The 16,766-nt window shown below is 38.2% G+C and overlaps 1 protein-coding gene and 1 long non-coding RNA gene across 3 annotated transcripts in view; one reads left to right on the top strand and one right to left on the bottom strand.

The window, feature by feature from the left end:
* LOC134210697 (nuclear hormone receptor FTZ-F1) overlaps positions 1-16,766 on the bottom strand; it is a 667,660-nt gene that overhangs the window by 605,969 nt on the left and 44,925 nt on the right. The window lies entirely within an intron of this gene.
* LOC134214993 (uncharacterized) lies at positions 4,071-4,516 on the top strand. Its single transcript, XR_009979990.1, has 3 exons — positions 4,071-4,241; positions 4,300-4,387; positions 4,446-4,516. It is a non-coding gene; the product is annotated as an uncharacterized LOC134214993 (long non-coding RNA).

Here is a 16,766-nt window from a genome sequence, read left to right as displayed (position 1 = left end):
TCAATTCTCAAGTGCTTCAGGCGTTTTCTTGATTGATTTTACAGATCAGGCGTTGATTTTCAAGATTTTTTCGATATTTATAGATCTATGGATGCTTCATATATTACATATTTTTTGATATACTGATGTTCAGATCCTGAAATAGTCATGACCTAAACTCTTCAGAATATTTTGACATATCGTTAATTCCGTATATCAAACTAATTTTCAATTTTTCCACGTTCTCCAGACCATTAAGGTTTTAAATGCTTTTAGGATTCTGGGATTTTCTACGGATTCCATAGTCTCTCGAATTAACTGTCTTGGACTGCAGTTAGCACAAATAAGTGTTGAGCAGCAGAAAATGAATAATTGGTATTTTTTATTCGAATTAAATACTTAGAAGATTATTACGGAGAAAATACGAATGTTTCTATTAAGGTTTATTAAATTTAAAAGTCTTTAAATCGGGTACTCGATTGATTCAAGTACTTCAATTCGATACTTACTTGGTATCGGGTATCAAAGTATCGATTCCAAAAGTACTTGGTATCGAATCAAAAGTATCGAGTATTTACTCGTATTTACTAGTATCGATTCATCCCTAGGCATAGGGCATGTATCATATTTGAAATAATCAAATTGCTTTATGGTTGCTTATGTAGATCTAAAGGCTTTATTCCAGGGTTTTTTTGGACAACCAAGAATTCATACTTTGAACACATTCTATTCTATGCATCACAAAGGGCAAGTCCCATATTTGAAACAATCCAAGTAACCTTTGGTTACGCATGTAGACTAACGTCTTGTTCCAGGAATCTCTTGGTCGACCAAACATCTATGCTGGGAACGCGTTCTATTCTATGTATTGTAAAGGGCATGTGCCAGTTTTGAAACAATTCATTTGATCTATGGTTACGCATGTAGACCTTAGGGCTTATTCCAGGAATTTCTTGGACGACCTAGAACTTATGCTTGGAACGCGTTCTATTCTATGCATTACAAAGGGCATGTAGCATATATGAATCAATCCAATTGATCTATGGTTACACATGTAGATCGAAAGGCCTTATCCCATAGATTTCTTGGACGGCCAAGAACCCATACTGTGAACACATTCCATTCTATGCATCACAAAGGGCATGTACCATATTTGAAACAATCCAAGTAATCTTTGGTTCCGCATGTAGACCTAAAGGCCTATTCCAGGGATTTCTTGGATGGCCAAGAACTCATACTGTGATCACATTATATTCTGTGCATCACAACTCGACCCGACTAGGAAGGCAAAACAAGATTATAACATAATTGTAACAACATCAGTTATTTATAACAACCGTTGATATATTCGAGTTATGATAAATTTTTATCAATTTTTTTCTTAACCAAATTATAACAGAATTAGTTATGTTTCATTGTTTTGTTAGAAAATTTAGTTATTTTAACAACATCCTGAACTATCTAACGCCACACAGATTTCAAGGATCTTTGAAGATTGGTTGACCCAAGTGGAGAATTATTTTTGTCACATAACAAACCCCAACAATGTTTAAATTCGTACACTAAGGACAATAGACGCATGATTTTGAATCAAACGCCTTATGAAAATTTGCCACAAGGATTCGGTATGAATTTGAATGTATTGCCTTATGAACGATGATTTTCATTTAAAAAAAAGTGAAGTGCGACAGACTGGGTTCGAACCATGGACGTCGGGGTCGGGAGGCCGGTAGGTAGACCACACGCCCATCGACGCTTGAATACTCGGGAAGGTAACTGCGTATAAGAATGACCCTTGGTGCAATAATCAGTCGATGATTCATAAGGCGTCAGTTATGAATTTCACTAGTCCAGTTCGCTGAGTGTAGGAAATTGAACTTTTAGAGAACTCGTTTTGTTTTTTACTAAGCATATGTTTTTATATATGAAATGTATTGTTACTGGCATTGTAAAAGCTCATACTGTTTTCAGTTTATTGCCTTTAAAATTTTAAAAGATGTAAAAGATGCTCAGTACGGCTCTTTAGAGTGAAATCAGGAGTGGTTCAGTCTCACTCCAAATTTTCGACCACTATTCTAGTTTGCATCTGGAGCAAAATAGAACAAACATGCTGGTTGTTCCAGATTAATATTCAAACTGATAGCCCCGAACGATTTGAATCACTGCTGATTTTACTCTTAGTGTTGCACATAGTTTTCGTCGAGCGGACGGGTCCTGTACACAACCCACGACCTTTTCTTCAATGATGCGCTTTTTCAATCACTGGCGACACGTTCGACAGTTCTTTTGATGACAAACGATTTATCTTCTTTCAACTAGGGGGAATGACGGCTTTGGCAGGTTTTGTTCTATTATTGTCAGGGGTTTTTTATGACTGATTATGCTCAAATTTGGCCTAAACATTATTTGCATATCAAAGAATATTGTGGCTGAATTTTATAAAATTCGGTCGACAAGAACCCCCCTGCCAATAATAGAACAAAACCTGCCAAAGCCGTCTTTTTCCCTATATTATTCTAATCCATATAGAACCATTCAATCGATTATAGACGTCATAGGCGGAAGCGGAGACAGCAGACCCACCTTTTTCAGGAGAAAAACGCGCCCGGAAGAAGCGGAGTGCGAGGAGATGGAACATGCAAGTTCTATCAAAAGATCCCGCAAAGGTTTTGTGCCGCGAGCCGAAATGTGCAGGGATAGGGATGGGAGCATCTTGACGGACGAAAGTGTGGTGATCGAAAGGTGGAAGCAGCACTACGAGAAACATTTGAATGGCGCTGAGAGTACAGGCAGTGAAAGTCAAGGCAGCGGAGGAGATGACTACGTCAGTTCAGCGGACGATGGAAGCCAACCAGCCCCCACCATGAGGGAAGTAAAGGACGCCATCCAACAGCTAAAGACTAATAAAGCAGCTGGTAAGGATGGTATCGGAGCTGAGCTCATCAAGATGGGCCCGAGAAAGCAGGCCACTTGCCTGCACTTGTCAGAATCTGTGAAACTGGAGCAAATCATCGAATAATTCCGAATCAATTCGTAAAGGGATTGCAAAGTTAATCGTCGAGGGAGACAAAATCTTCGAGAAATTCCAAAGAAAACCGTCGAACGATTCCGAAGCAATTCGTCGGGGGATTCCGAAGCAAATCGTCGAGGTATTCTGAAACAAAATCTTTAAGGAATTCCGAAGCAAATCTCCGAACAATTTCGAAACAAATCTTCGAACGATTCCGGAGGAATTCCAAAGCTCAACGAGAGGGTCTGAAGCAAACCCTCTATTGATTATGGAGGGTATCCCTCAACGAAACCGGAATGAATCCTGAGTGAATTTTTCTGGACTACAGTTCGAATGCTTCGATGATTCTCAAAGGAATTCTTCAGAGATTCCAATGAAAATTCTTCTCGGATTCTGTTGGGAATTCCTCTAAGAATCTAGTGAGAATCCTGCTCGGATGCTGATGGAAATTGTGGAGATTATCATGCTGCTAGGCAAGCGGAAGTCTGCTGGAAAACTGTCACTTCAGTCCGTGATAGTTGACAATATGCCTTTAATTATTTTGGCCAAGATGAATACACCACTAGGTGTGTTACGTTTAAATATGTTTTGTGGTACGTAGCGATATTTGGGTTAGATTATTATGTTAAGCACAACTTGAAAAAGTGAAAAGCTAAATTAGTCACACGACTCGCAAGCCACTGCTTGAGCACCCCTGTGCAAGTTTGCCAATTCCTCCCGTTTACCGGCGAAGACCATCAGTGCGGTGGTATTCCATCAGCAGTAAATAGGCTGCGCAACAAAAATACATCCACGCCACGGTACAACGCGACGATTGGAAACTGCAGAGGTTGCTATCGGACACACACACGCATGGCGTCGAAACGATGCACAAGAAACCACCATGGGATCAACGTCTAACGGATAGAAGAGAAGAAATAACTCACGCAATTCTCACTTATCGGCAATCGCGCTACCAACCACTGATCTCTCATCAGCACACAAACACATATGCGCGACAGAGAAGCGAACGACATCACCATCCCACGCGCAGTGCCAGCCAGACCGCAGAGCGGACTGGACACAAACCCAGTGCGACAAAACTAAGTCCGCGTTAGAAGTGCATAGTTTGGTGAAATTAGAGGCAACGGATTTGGCCTGATTTCAATTAAGAAACATTCGTGAACCTCGTCGTGTCACAGCACTGACAATACGTTTGCACGGCTGCTCTGGCGGCATGATTAAATCTGGAGAAAAGGAAGAACCCAGCACGGTGAGTCTATTAATAAGATGGCGGCCGATTGTCAGCTCTAACCATGCATTGTTCGCAGTAAAACGCTCGCCCGAGACCGTCGTACAGGAAACGTCGTGGAAAGCGAAACACCCTCTCGAAGCGGGCTATCGCAGCAAATCAGCAAGGTGAGGTGAAATTGAGATTTGTGGGTACAGTAATCGCAATTTGTGCATCATTCCACAGCATCTCTGCTTTTCGGTAACGGTGGAGAAGTGAATCGCCCAGAAAGATCGTACAACCGGACAATAGAAGACCCCGCTAAGGGTGAGTGAAAAATACGAACTCCAGTTAACATCTCCGACTAAAGGGCACATGTACATTGCAGGGTCTTTTTGTTTTATACATTATTGCTTCTTGTTACCGTACCGTGACTGGGTGTTGCTTTGAGGCGCAAGCCTGCCGTGGTGCGTGGATTGGTGAGTCAAAACAACAACCGATTATCAGTGTGTTCGTGGTGTTAGAACGATTGTGAGCGGTGATCCGCGTTGGGACGGACGGACGGCATAGCATCGCAGTGAAAGCCGACGGACACCAAGAAGTGAGACATCGGAAGTGTGGTGTTTGCCTCGATGCGGCTATCAAGTGATCGTCGGTGGGTGGTCGCTGCGTCCAGAGTCTGCCTGGTGGCGGAACCAAACAACATGAACGGCTCAGTGGCAGGCGGTGTGTCGTTGGCTCCGCGGAGCGGTACCGTGAGTACCTACCATTAGTTTAAGAAAACGATTGTATGGGCCTCGAGCCATAGAGTAGAGGATAGGTCTTGAGGTCAGGAGTGAGAATAGGCCACGATGAAAATGAATATAAGCTACGTTTAAACTGAAATATTCGCTTTGTGTTTTGTTGGTGCTCATAGCCCACAGTGTTTGTGATCGTTCCATCTATTGGTAGTTTCCACCTTGCTCTACCTAGTCGGGAAATCTACAACAGGTGTTCCAATCTGCCAAATTCACGATTCAGCCATCTTTGATTTTAGTATGGGAAAGCCAGCCGGTTTGTTTATGTTTTGCACTGAAAATGAATTTTTCATCCCCGCCTTCATCTCGTCCATAAATATGGCAGATTGAAACACCTAGCTTGATTTTGGCTGCTCTCCGTTGTTGTTCATATCAAGCTTACTTTGATGCTTTCAAATCAAGAAGGTATGGCTTTTTCATTTCATTAAACACTAAATGCAATTTCACTGAAACACAGGAATCTTTCTCAGGAATGAGAAACAAGCTCATTTGTCTTCCACTCATTTCATTATGATAGGAAGAATATGGAAGATAATGCTTTTGTCTTGAAACTTTTTCAGTAATTCAATATGTTATATATTAAAAATTAATATCACTACTAACTAAATTTTAAAATCCTAGGAGGGGGGCTAATTTTTTTTTCTAGGGAGGGCTAAGCCTCCCCTAGCCCTCCCTTATTTACGCCAATGGGGATATTACAGATCATCTTCCGCGTCTGTCACCATTAGTGAATGAGATTGTGGGAAGTTATCATGCCGGCTTCGTTGACGGCCGCTCTCGACAACGGACCTGATCTTTACTGTACGTCAAATCCTTCAAAAATGCCGTGAATACCAGGTCCCAACGCACCATCTGTTCGTTGATTGCAAGGTGGCATACGACAGTATAGACCGCGTAGAGCTATGGAAAATTATGGACGAGAACAGCTTCCCTGGGAAGCTTACCAGACTGATCAAAGCAACGGTGACAAGGTGATGGACTTTCGTGCCTGTTGTTCAACATTGCGCTAGAAGGTGTCATGCGGAGAGTCCAGTGTAACAGTCGGGGGGTTTCGATTTTCAACAGATCCAGTCAATTTATTTGTTTCGCGGATGACATGGACATTGTCGGCCAAACATTTGTAAAGGTGGCAGAACTGTACGTCCACCTGAAACGTGAAGCAACAAAAGTTGGACTGGTGGTGAATGCGTCAAAGTACATGCTTGTGGACGAAAACGAGCGCGACAGGGCACGCCCGTGTCATGATAGACGGGGATATCTTCGAGGAGGTCGAGGAATTCGTCTACCTTGGATCTTTGGAACGGCTGATAACAATGTTAGTCGTGAAATACGAAGGCGCATCATCTGTGGAAGTCGGGCCTACTACGGGTTCCAGAAGATACTGCGGTCAAAAAAGATTCGCCATCGCACCAAATGTGACGCTTATAAGACCGATTGTCCTCTACGGACATGACACATGAACAATGCTCAAGGAGGACTTGCAAGCACTCGGAGTATTTGAGAGGCGGGTGCTTAGGACCATCTTTGGCGGTGTGCAAGAAGACGGTGTGTGGCGGCGAAGAATGAACCACGAGATCGCCCAGCTTTACGGCGAACCCAGTATCCAGAAGGTAGCTATAGCTGGATGGGTACGATGGACAGGGCATGTTGCAAGAATGCCGGACAGCAACGCTGTCAAGATGGTGTTCGTTTTCGATCCGGCAGGTACGAGACGGCGTGGAGGTGGGCAGACCAGGTGCAAAATGACCTGGCGAGCGTGGGGCGCATTCAAGGATGGAGAGATGCGGCCTCGAGCCGTGTATTGTGGCGTCAAATTGTTGATTCAGTGTTATCTGTTTAGATGTAAACTAAATAAATGAAATGAAAAGTGAGACGCATTATTTTGGAAAAACGCTAATTTCATTCAATCAAGATGGACTCGATTGGATGTCTACAAAAAAAACTAGTGCGGAAGATGCTTTCCATATAGGGATCTGTAAATCTTGAACCATTGGTAGTCTTCCCCGCTAAACAAACACACAACCCAAACCACCACCGGCTTTTCCTCGCCATGCACACCATTTATCGCCACGCAGCCAAGCACACAAATGATCGGCGATGATTGACTACTTGATTAGACTAACAAGGAGCAACAAAGTCACTCCTGAGTCACCACGCCACACTCATCGCCGACGACTAAACAGCTTTGCCATCGATTAAGATCGGAGACAAATCTTGAAATTTAACTCTTTCTCACTGGTAAATGGATAGATCATGGATTTATTAGATAAGTTTATTTTTTATCGTGAGGTGAAGCACAACATTCGGAACGGGTTTTAGACGTCCCATGTGTCACAATCCCGATAAAGAATGAATGACAAGGGCTGATGGCTAGTAGATGTTTGGTTGCCGGCAAGTTGTTTACTAAAATCCGTTAGTGCTCCCATAGTGACGCGTGGGTGCGTGTTTTCACGCTTGTCTGACAATGTAGCGTAGAAATAAAAGTAATTTACCAACAGCACATGCTTACAAGGTTACATAGAATCGTGCTCGACTGATTATCTTTTTTGTAGTTGGTGGGTTTTAAGAATTTCCAAACTTTGCCAACTACTAACTAAGCTCTATTCATTTGTAATATTCAACTCTTTTGAATACATCTTTGAAGACGATAGCTTGACTTCGCACAAGCAAATTCGCAATCACTTTCTTCGAAGAATGTACCAACACAGTCGCGGCGGTAGTCGGCAACATATGCACAAATAAAGAAGAGAACTAAACAAAGCAACTAAAATGGCATGTTTGGAAGAACAAGCGGCACTTGAGACGCCGGCGCTGCCAGCCATGTCTCCCAGACTGTTTAGCTGCATCTACGTAGCTGAGCTACTACAGACAGTAATATAGGGTGCCGCCCTGTATTTCCTACGAGGGTCCAGTTTTCGTTACAGACTCCTAAAACAATAAGCGCAAATTGCTTTCATTTTTATTTTTTTGAATGACTGCGGTGAAATTTGAATTCTCAAATATTTGTCACAGCTGAAAAGTTTCCGAAATAGTCACTCTCCCTATGTGGATACTGTCTCGCTGGAATGGGTAACTTAACAGGAAGGAGTACGGTACCCACTAGTGGTTCACCTTGAAATAATGGCGACCACCACACCGTGTGCCGTAGTCTTCGCCGTTCAGCGGTCACTGTTTGAGTATGCAAAGGAGTAGACTAGCTGTAGACGCAGGAGATGTGAGATTCTTACTTAGGTATTCATTCTGTCTTAAAATAGCCGTTGTTCAGTAGACGGTTAGGTGAGTTAGCAGTGAAATTTTTATCTGTTATTGAGAACAGCTACTGCTTTCATTAGCAACATTGTCAGAGCGTGATCTAACTGTGCTATTCGTCTTGTTCTACGTTGTATTCACCAATGCTTAGCACTGAAGTATGAAATACAGAACACTCTACAGACTTCATTTCTCATCATTTTAATTATGTTAAATTTTAATATGATTTATTATTCAATAAGTACTGAATAATTCTGAGTTTATGTCAATTTTTTTTCATGTCTTGACAAATTTATCAAAATTTTTAAAAAATTGCCGAAATTTGTCAAAATTTGTCAAAATTTGTTAAAATTTGTCAAAATTTGTCAAAATTTGTCAAAATTTGTCAAAATTTGTCAAAATTTGTCAAAATTTGTCAAAAATTGTCAAAATTTGTAAAATTTGTCAAAATTTGTAAAATTTTAAAAAATTGTAAAATTCGTAAAATTTGTCAAAATTTGTAAAATTCGTAGAATTTGTAAAATTTGTTAAATTTGTCAAAATTTGTTAAAATTTGTCAAAATTTGTCAAAATTTGTCAAAATTTGTCAAAATTTGTCAAAATTTGTCAAAATTTGTCAAAATTTGTCAAAATTTGTCAAAATTTGTCAAAATTTGTCAAAATTTGTCAAAATTTGTCAAAATTTGTAAAATTTGTAAAATTTGTAAAATTTGTCAAAATTTGTAAAATTTTAAAAATTTGTAAAATTTGTAAAATTTGTAAAATTTGTAAAATTTGTAAAATTTGTAAAATTTGTAAAATTTGTAAAATTTGTAAAATTTGTAAAATTTGTAAAATTTGTAAAATTTGTAAAATTTGTAAAATTTGTAAAATTTGTCAAAATTTGCAAAATTTGTCGAAATTTGCAAAATTTGTATCATTTGTAAAGTTTGTAAAATTTGTAAACTTCGTAAAATTTGTAAAATTTGTTAAGTTTGTAAAATTTGTAAAATTTGTAAAATATGTAAAATTTGTAAAATTTGTAAAATTTGTAATATTTGTAAAGTTTGTAAAATTTGTAAAATTTGTAAAATTTGTAAAATTTGCAAAAGTGATAAATATATGACAAAAATTGTAAATTTTTACAATTCCGTCAAATTTATCAAATTTTCTTAAATTGAAAAATTATCAAATATAATTTATTTTTTAAACATGGTGCTTTTAAATTTGTGTTTTTTTTTTTCAAATTTAGATTCCTGATGGTGGACTTGCTGCTTTAATGCACAAAAATTGGCAAACTTCTAAAATTGCCACTACCAATAGTCGAACAGAACTGCAAATAGGTCACCTCATAGAAACCCAGGCAACAATGTACGCAAATGCATTCCATCTGACCTAGATAGCACCGTAACTACAGGCTGCAAGCTATTCTGTGACCCTTTCCAGCGAACTCCATCAATTCGTTGAAGTTTGCTGATGTATAACCAATTAGCCGCCCACTCGTTCCCTCCCACGAATCTGGGTCAAGTCCGTGCCAAAAAGCCGATTCGTCCTGATTGCCTTGCAGCTGAAGCCATCCATCGCGAAGGGGGTCGACCGGCTTCCACGAACCAACTAACGACACTAACGAACTGACTACACAAATGCCGCATGAAAAACCATAGGCGGTGGTGCCATTTGCGAATCACAGCATGGAGAGGAATGGACCCCGGAAGCTACAAAATGTAGAGATCGTTGCGGATGCGACAACCATTTGTGTACCGTTCGTGGTTGCAGTGCTGCGGTGGAATCGGTTGGCGTTGTTACAATCGTTGCGACTGTGAGGACTTTGTCCACCGTTTGCAATCCTTTTTCTTTTTGCAGATGTTTGTGATATCTACTCGGTGCACGAAAACCGAATCAAATCTAGGCCCAGGACTCTGAGACGTCATTGCATTGTTGCACCGGTGTGTGAATCCGCCGTTTTAAAACTGGGTTAGTTATGTACACCGTGGAGGCAACAAATGGTTTGTTTGCCTCTCGTTTCATCACAGCTGGATGTGGAGCAGTATGTGGGGATGTGATTGTAGTGGTCTTGCGAGCTGGTCGCATGCGCAATAGAAGGACAGGTCGTTGGTGGTCGGCTGTTTTTACGACCAGAAGACGTCTTATCGGTTAAGGTCAAGTTGTTGTCCTTTGCGTTGATAGGACGAAATGTAGGTTGCTGGCTGTTTGCTGTGACGTTGTGAATAAAACAGCAGAAGAACAGCCAAATGGAAGATATTTCTATGATGCATCAAATTCAAGAATAATTGGTTCGTTTGAATTTTACTGCCATATTTAGGATAAACATAAGATTGATAGATGCATGCATGAATGCGAATCAAAAACAATACAAAAATGTGCTGAAAATATCCAAGTTCTGCAATCAGTTTCCTTGTTATCAAGCCACATTGCACAAGTTCAACAAAACACGAATCGATAGGTGAAAATGCCTACCTATGGAAAATTTAGAAGTCAAGTAATTTAAAATGTTTAACAACGCAGAGAATAAATAATTTGAAAACGAATTAATTTTTAAATAAATTTAAAACGAATTGAACGAGTAAGTGTTATAATATTTCTTTGCAACTCATTTTACTGCCTATGATCGCATATATATAACAAGCGACAAAAGTATGTATGGGAGAAATGGAGGGTTTAAGTAAACTAATTACCTTTTCTATAAATGGCCAAAAATTTCAGATACGCTTTTGTCAGTGTAAATCTTTCACAGCGTTATTTACAAGACTTTGTTGATTCAGTGTAATTGCAAAATTTTTCGTTCTAGGAGCATGTCATACTGACGATAGAATTTTTCAGTGTGACTGTTATGCGGCTACTTTGCTCAATGTTACAAAACAACTTGGTACTTTTTTTGGGGTAACTAGAACAAACTTTAAGATTTCACTTAGTCAGTCGTAAGAACTAACAATTTGGAGACGATTCGTAAGCTTAACTCAAAATCGACAAAAATGCAAATATTACAAATATGCGGTCATGGGTAGTTTAGCACTGTAATAGTCATTAAACCACTCATTGATATTGAAGGTTGTTTTATTACTTAAAATAAAATTTTGATTCTGAATTGCAAAAAAAAAAAATAGTTGCAAATAGATGAGATACATTGACCTTGCAAATCATTTCAATCGATTTCTTCAATAAATAACGGCACCCTGAACGTGTACGCTAAGCGTCAGTCAACTGAGTTACTTTGAAGAATATTAGTTTTTTAAAAACAAGATTTAAGAACCTCAGAAGAAAGGTAATTCAAAATCGAGAAGTCCATCCCAGCGGCAAAGCTGCCTACGTCTATGAAGGCGAAATAAGATTCTACAATAATCCGAAGGATTATTCTCCCAAGATCTGCAGGCGATATGAACTTTTTGTCCCTATTTTTTCACGGTAGACAGGTTGATTAATTTCGAGCCCTGATGAAGATCTAAACTTCCGGATCGAAACGTTGGCAATGATTAAAATCATCATTTTCATGTGACTGAAAGCCGAAAAACGCAATTTTTCGCAAAAGCCGCAAAACGCAAAACGGTAGTTTCCACGAAAGACATGTAGTGGAATCGGGCTTCGTCGAACGACATTTGATCGAAAGAACATAACGTTGAAGAGGCATTAGCTCGAATGGCCATTTGGTAGAAATGAGGTTTTTATTAACTATTAACGAATTGTCGGAATAGAATTTTATACTAAGTTAATTGTGTGAATGTTATTTGAATGAAAAAAAAACAATAAATAGAATATGAAATTTTTTGCTAAACAATCGACTGTAAATCGCGCGCACACTGAAAATTGATCAGAATGTAGGCGGGAAATGATTTAACCAGGTGGTTCCCCAAATAATGAAATATTATAGATGTATCAATTCTAGCAGCACATGCCAAAACAAAAATGAGAAACAATTCAAATATGTCTGACCAATAACTTCATGTGTCACAGCGTGTTTCCTAGCAGTGATTCGAAAACTTAAATTTACTCTGGTTTTATTAACCCTACTAAATCACCTAGTTGTTGTTCTGTATATGTAATCAAAATTAGAACGAAAACATTAATTTTAACCTGCACTAACCAGTTCAAGATCATTGTGTGACTAATAGTTATGCAAAGTGACTAAGGACTTTTTGTGACTCATAATGGGCGAGACAGTTCTTAAGTTATTGGTCACTTAGGGGCCATCCAGAAACCACGTGGTCATATTTTTGTAGATTTTCAACCCCCCTCCCCCCATGTGGCTTATCGTGTTCATTTGGCAGAGCCCCCCTCCCCCCCCCTTTGACCACGTGGTTTTTTCTAAAGTACAAAAACTTAACAAAAAACTTTATGTAACTAAATCATATGGTCAATCCGATCAATTTTGAAGATAGACAGTTTCAACTGATTCAAAATCAAACTAAACCCAGCATGGAAATTATAAATTTCATGAATTCGAATTATTTGATGATGTTATGCTGTAATGTTTAACGGGTATTAGGATATCTAGAACTCTTTCACCTTCGATGCATCAGGAGGATACGAAAAAATGTGGACTCGCGAATATGTTATAAAAATTTCGAGAAAAAATTGTAATGGTTTAGAAATTTTCCAAAATATCCCTATATCATTAATTTTTTTTAGAATTTTTTATCAATGATTTTTTTAAAATAATTCTAAAGTTCATCACTGAATATCCCTATAGATTCCTGAGAGTATTTGGGACCTTCCGTAGCTCTGGAGGTACTGGAAATTCTTAAGATATATCAACCTCAAGGAAGCATCTGAACTGAACTCTTACAGCAAAAGTTTATCAGAGAATCACAAAGTTAATATTTAATCTTAGATATGCAAATAAAACCTCCTACTGTTGGTTCTTTTGATTAGCATTGCTGTAGAAATTCAAGTTTTGCTTTCCGAATCATCAAATTAGTTTACATTCCAATATTAACAGGTATTAACAGGTTTCAGTATAAATTAGAAAAAAAACAGCTTACTTTTTTACAGAATCCTGAAGATTTTTTTTCAAAATCCTTTGGCAACTTTTTCGTTATCCAAAAGAAAAAGAAAGACACTTTCAGCAGTTTTTCTTTTTAATTTCCCAAAACAATTATTCGGAATGTGCCAAAATCTTTCCTATGGACATTCATAAGATTTTCCAGTAGAAAATCGAAAAAAGTTCATCTGAAACACCAATAATGAACTTCCCGAGGAAATTCCGATGTTTTTACAAGTGAAAATTACGAAAAAATTGTACTTTTGAAGGAATTCCTTAAAAAATCAAATCAAAATTTTAAAGATTTTCTAATGTGAAAATTCCTTAAAATTTCTAAATCATTTCCTGTGCATCTTTGCATGGTAAAGACTTAAAGCAATGCTTAGCTGAACCTACAAAGAAATCAAAAGGACTTCCCGAAGAAGAATGAATTCCCTAGGAAATTTTGGAAGAATTTATGGTACAAATTAAAAAAAAAACAAGAATCTCGAGAATTCTAAAGATTTATTTTTTGAAAATCCAAAGAATTTTTTGAAGATAATCCATAGACTCGTTCTAACATTGGAAATTCTAAATAATGTCTCGAATAAAAAATTCTTGAATTTTTAAAATGTGATAAATTCACAAAGAGCGTAAAAAGTATTCCAAAAATTTCATTTCAAAATTCTAAATTTGAAAAAAAAACCAAAAAAACAAAAGTCAACGGAAATATCAAAGTGTTTCATGTGGCATTGGCTGTTTAATATCTTTCGGAAATTCTGAAGAGTTTTATTGAAAATTCAGAAGTCTTCTTCTTCTTCTATGGCTCCATATTCCAACTGGAAGTTGGTCTGCTTTTCAACTTAGTATCTTCTCTTAGCATTTCTTAGTTATAAATTGAAAGCTTTTATATGCCAGCCATTGCAGACTGAACTGAACATTTTTAAGTGCACTCCTTAAAATGTTCGAGAAACTTCTTTTGGAAATAAAGAAGAATTTCTGGTGAAGATTCGAAAGAACTTGTCGTAGAAAATTTCATTAGAATGTAAAAAAAAATATATGAAAATTTGAACATTTTTTTTCCACTGAAAATTATATGTATTTCCCACGGGACTGTTTTGAATTTTCAGACAGAATTCACATGGAATTTTTTTCGGAGTTTTAAGGAATTTTTTTTGCAATTTACACTGGAGATGTTTTGTTTTTTTTTCATTACCAATTTGTAGCAAAATTTCCAAGCAAAATTTTTCAGAGAGAATTGTTCAAAAATCATTCTGAATGCCAGCACTTTATCAGGATTATATAAAGGAATTTCAAAGTTTTTACAAAAAATTTCTTTACAGGATTTTTCCTGAATATCCACAAGAAATTCTTTTGAATTTTTTTTCTTGGATTATTGTAAAAACATGAATATTTTCAAATTTGTAGCTGCAGTCCGCTGATGCAAAAGTGTCGACAAGGATGTTATCGATCATTTAGTAATCTGCTTTCGATCATTTAGTCGTTTTTTAATAACTCATTCCAGAGGCTTAATTTCAAAATGTGTTATATGGTGGACTTCTAGTGCAAAGGTTTATCTACTACTCTGCCTAACAGTTCGTTGTTTTAATTTCACTAATAACTTAAGACTAAATGATTGCATATTTTGTTATCATTTAGTATAAGTATGGCAACTAGCACCATAACTCCTTTAGCAGTGGAATTCAAACATCGACCTGTTAAGGAGAGTTGTAGAAAAACCTTAGCACTAAAGTCCACCATACAAATACATTTTTAAATTTAGCCTCTAGAATGAGTTTTTGATAAACTACTAAATGATCGAAAGCAGATTATTAAATGATCGATAACATCTTTGAGTGTTGGCGGCGTGATGCCAAAACCATCTGCGGCGGTGGCGGCGTGGCACGGAGGAATTTTTTTTATATTTTCTCATTTTTCCTTCCAAATTTTTTTGCGGAAATTGAGACTGAATCGCAACCTGTTTTTCGTTTATTTTTTTTGATGGAAAAGGATCTAAGGCTACAGATGGTCAAATAAGCGCAGATATGCATCGGCGTTACGACCGACGCTGCGTTACTGGTTTTTCTCGAAGCACACCTGCGTCTTTTTAACACTGAGTTGAAAAGACGCTACGTAAACATCGGCCCTAAGATGCGCTTTGCGTTTAATGATTAAATCATTAAATTTTAATGATTTGTATTTTTTACACCGCTATTGTTATTCACCAAAAGTTTTTCGTGTAAAAAAACCACGTGGTTCGAGAGCAACACCCCCCCCCCCCCCATGTGGCTTTTCGTGGTCATTTTGCAAACCCCCCCCTCCCCCCATATATGACCACGTGGTTTCTGGACGGCCCCTTATGACGTTTTATGAAAAACTAGATTATGCTGACAATATTTAATTCTCTCTCAGTTCCATTTCTTGGGAAACGCGCTTGAAGCTTTATCGTTTCTATTGATTTACTGTGTCAATTCATGTCTGTTTCCATGCATATGACAAAAATTTTGAATCTTTTTCTACAGTCAAACCTCCATGAGTCGATTTTGAAGGGACCAACGACTCATGGAAATATCGAGATGTGGAATATAAAATCATTGGAAAGCTGTTTGAAGGGACCATCACAGTAGCCCAAAAAATGTTTTTTAATATGGCAAAATTTGCTTCCATGAGTCGATATCGAGTCATAGAACATCGACTCATGGAGGTTTGACTGTATTTAGTGCTAATGTTAAAGAAATAATCACGCGAATTCTCTGGAAATTATAAACTCAGGCAAATGGTTTTCTAGAGAATGGTATTTTCTGGCGAATTCTTTTTGGAAAATGTAACCTTCTGGCAAGCAGCTTTTTGGAGCTTGTCATTCTGGTGTTTGTGAGTGTGCGTTTGTTCGTTTTTATATTAGACGCAAAAGGTTCCCGCGATCAATGAAGTATTTGATTCTGCTTAATGCGGTTGATAAATTGATTTTCGGTCACATCACTTATCAGTGTGAATCCATGGACAACGATACCTACCCATTAACGAATGTTCCTTCCTATGATTTTTGTGGAGACGCAGAGGTAAACACGGTCACTAAATAGTAAAAATCACCTACTAATGTTCCTTCCATTTTCCTAACTGACTGTAAGGACGTGGCCGGTGGAGTTATAGATTTATTGAAACTTGCATAGTGAGAATGATTCACTTATCCCAGTCAGCCGTTCTGTTGAATCATTGTGCCATTCTCGACAGATTCTCGACAAACACGGAGTAGCAACCATCGATATACGATATGTACAGTCAGTCAAAGCTGAAGCAAATAACCAGGGCCTGAGGGAGCTCTGAGCAGTGTGGGGTTTGAGTAAAGTGCCTTCAGCGTGTGTTAATAGATTCACTCATCAGTGCGTCAATCAGCGAGTAGCCATGACTTTTCCTCTTCTAGTCAGACCTCCGCGGCGTGCACACGCATCCACGGAGAGTCGCTGTCATAACTTCGTTCCGGCTATTTAGGGCTACACAAGCAGCACTCTCAGGGCATCCATCATAGCGAACCTGAACATGTTCAGGCTATCTATGTAGAGATACCTC

The sequence above is a fragment of the Armigeres subalbatus genome, chromosome 2, assembly GCF_024139115.2.
Source record: "Armigeres subalbatus isolate Guangzhou_Male chromosome 2, GZ_Asu_2, whole genome shotgun sequence".
Classification (NCBI taxonomy): domain Eukaryota; kingdom Metazoa; phylum Arthropoda; class Insecta; order Diptera; family Culicidae; genus Armigeres; species Armigeres subalbatus.
This window is presented reverse-complemented; position numbering and strand designations above follow the sequence as displayed.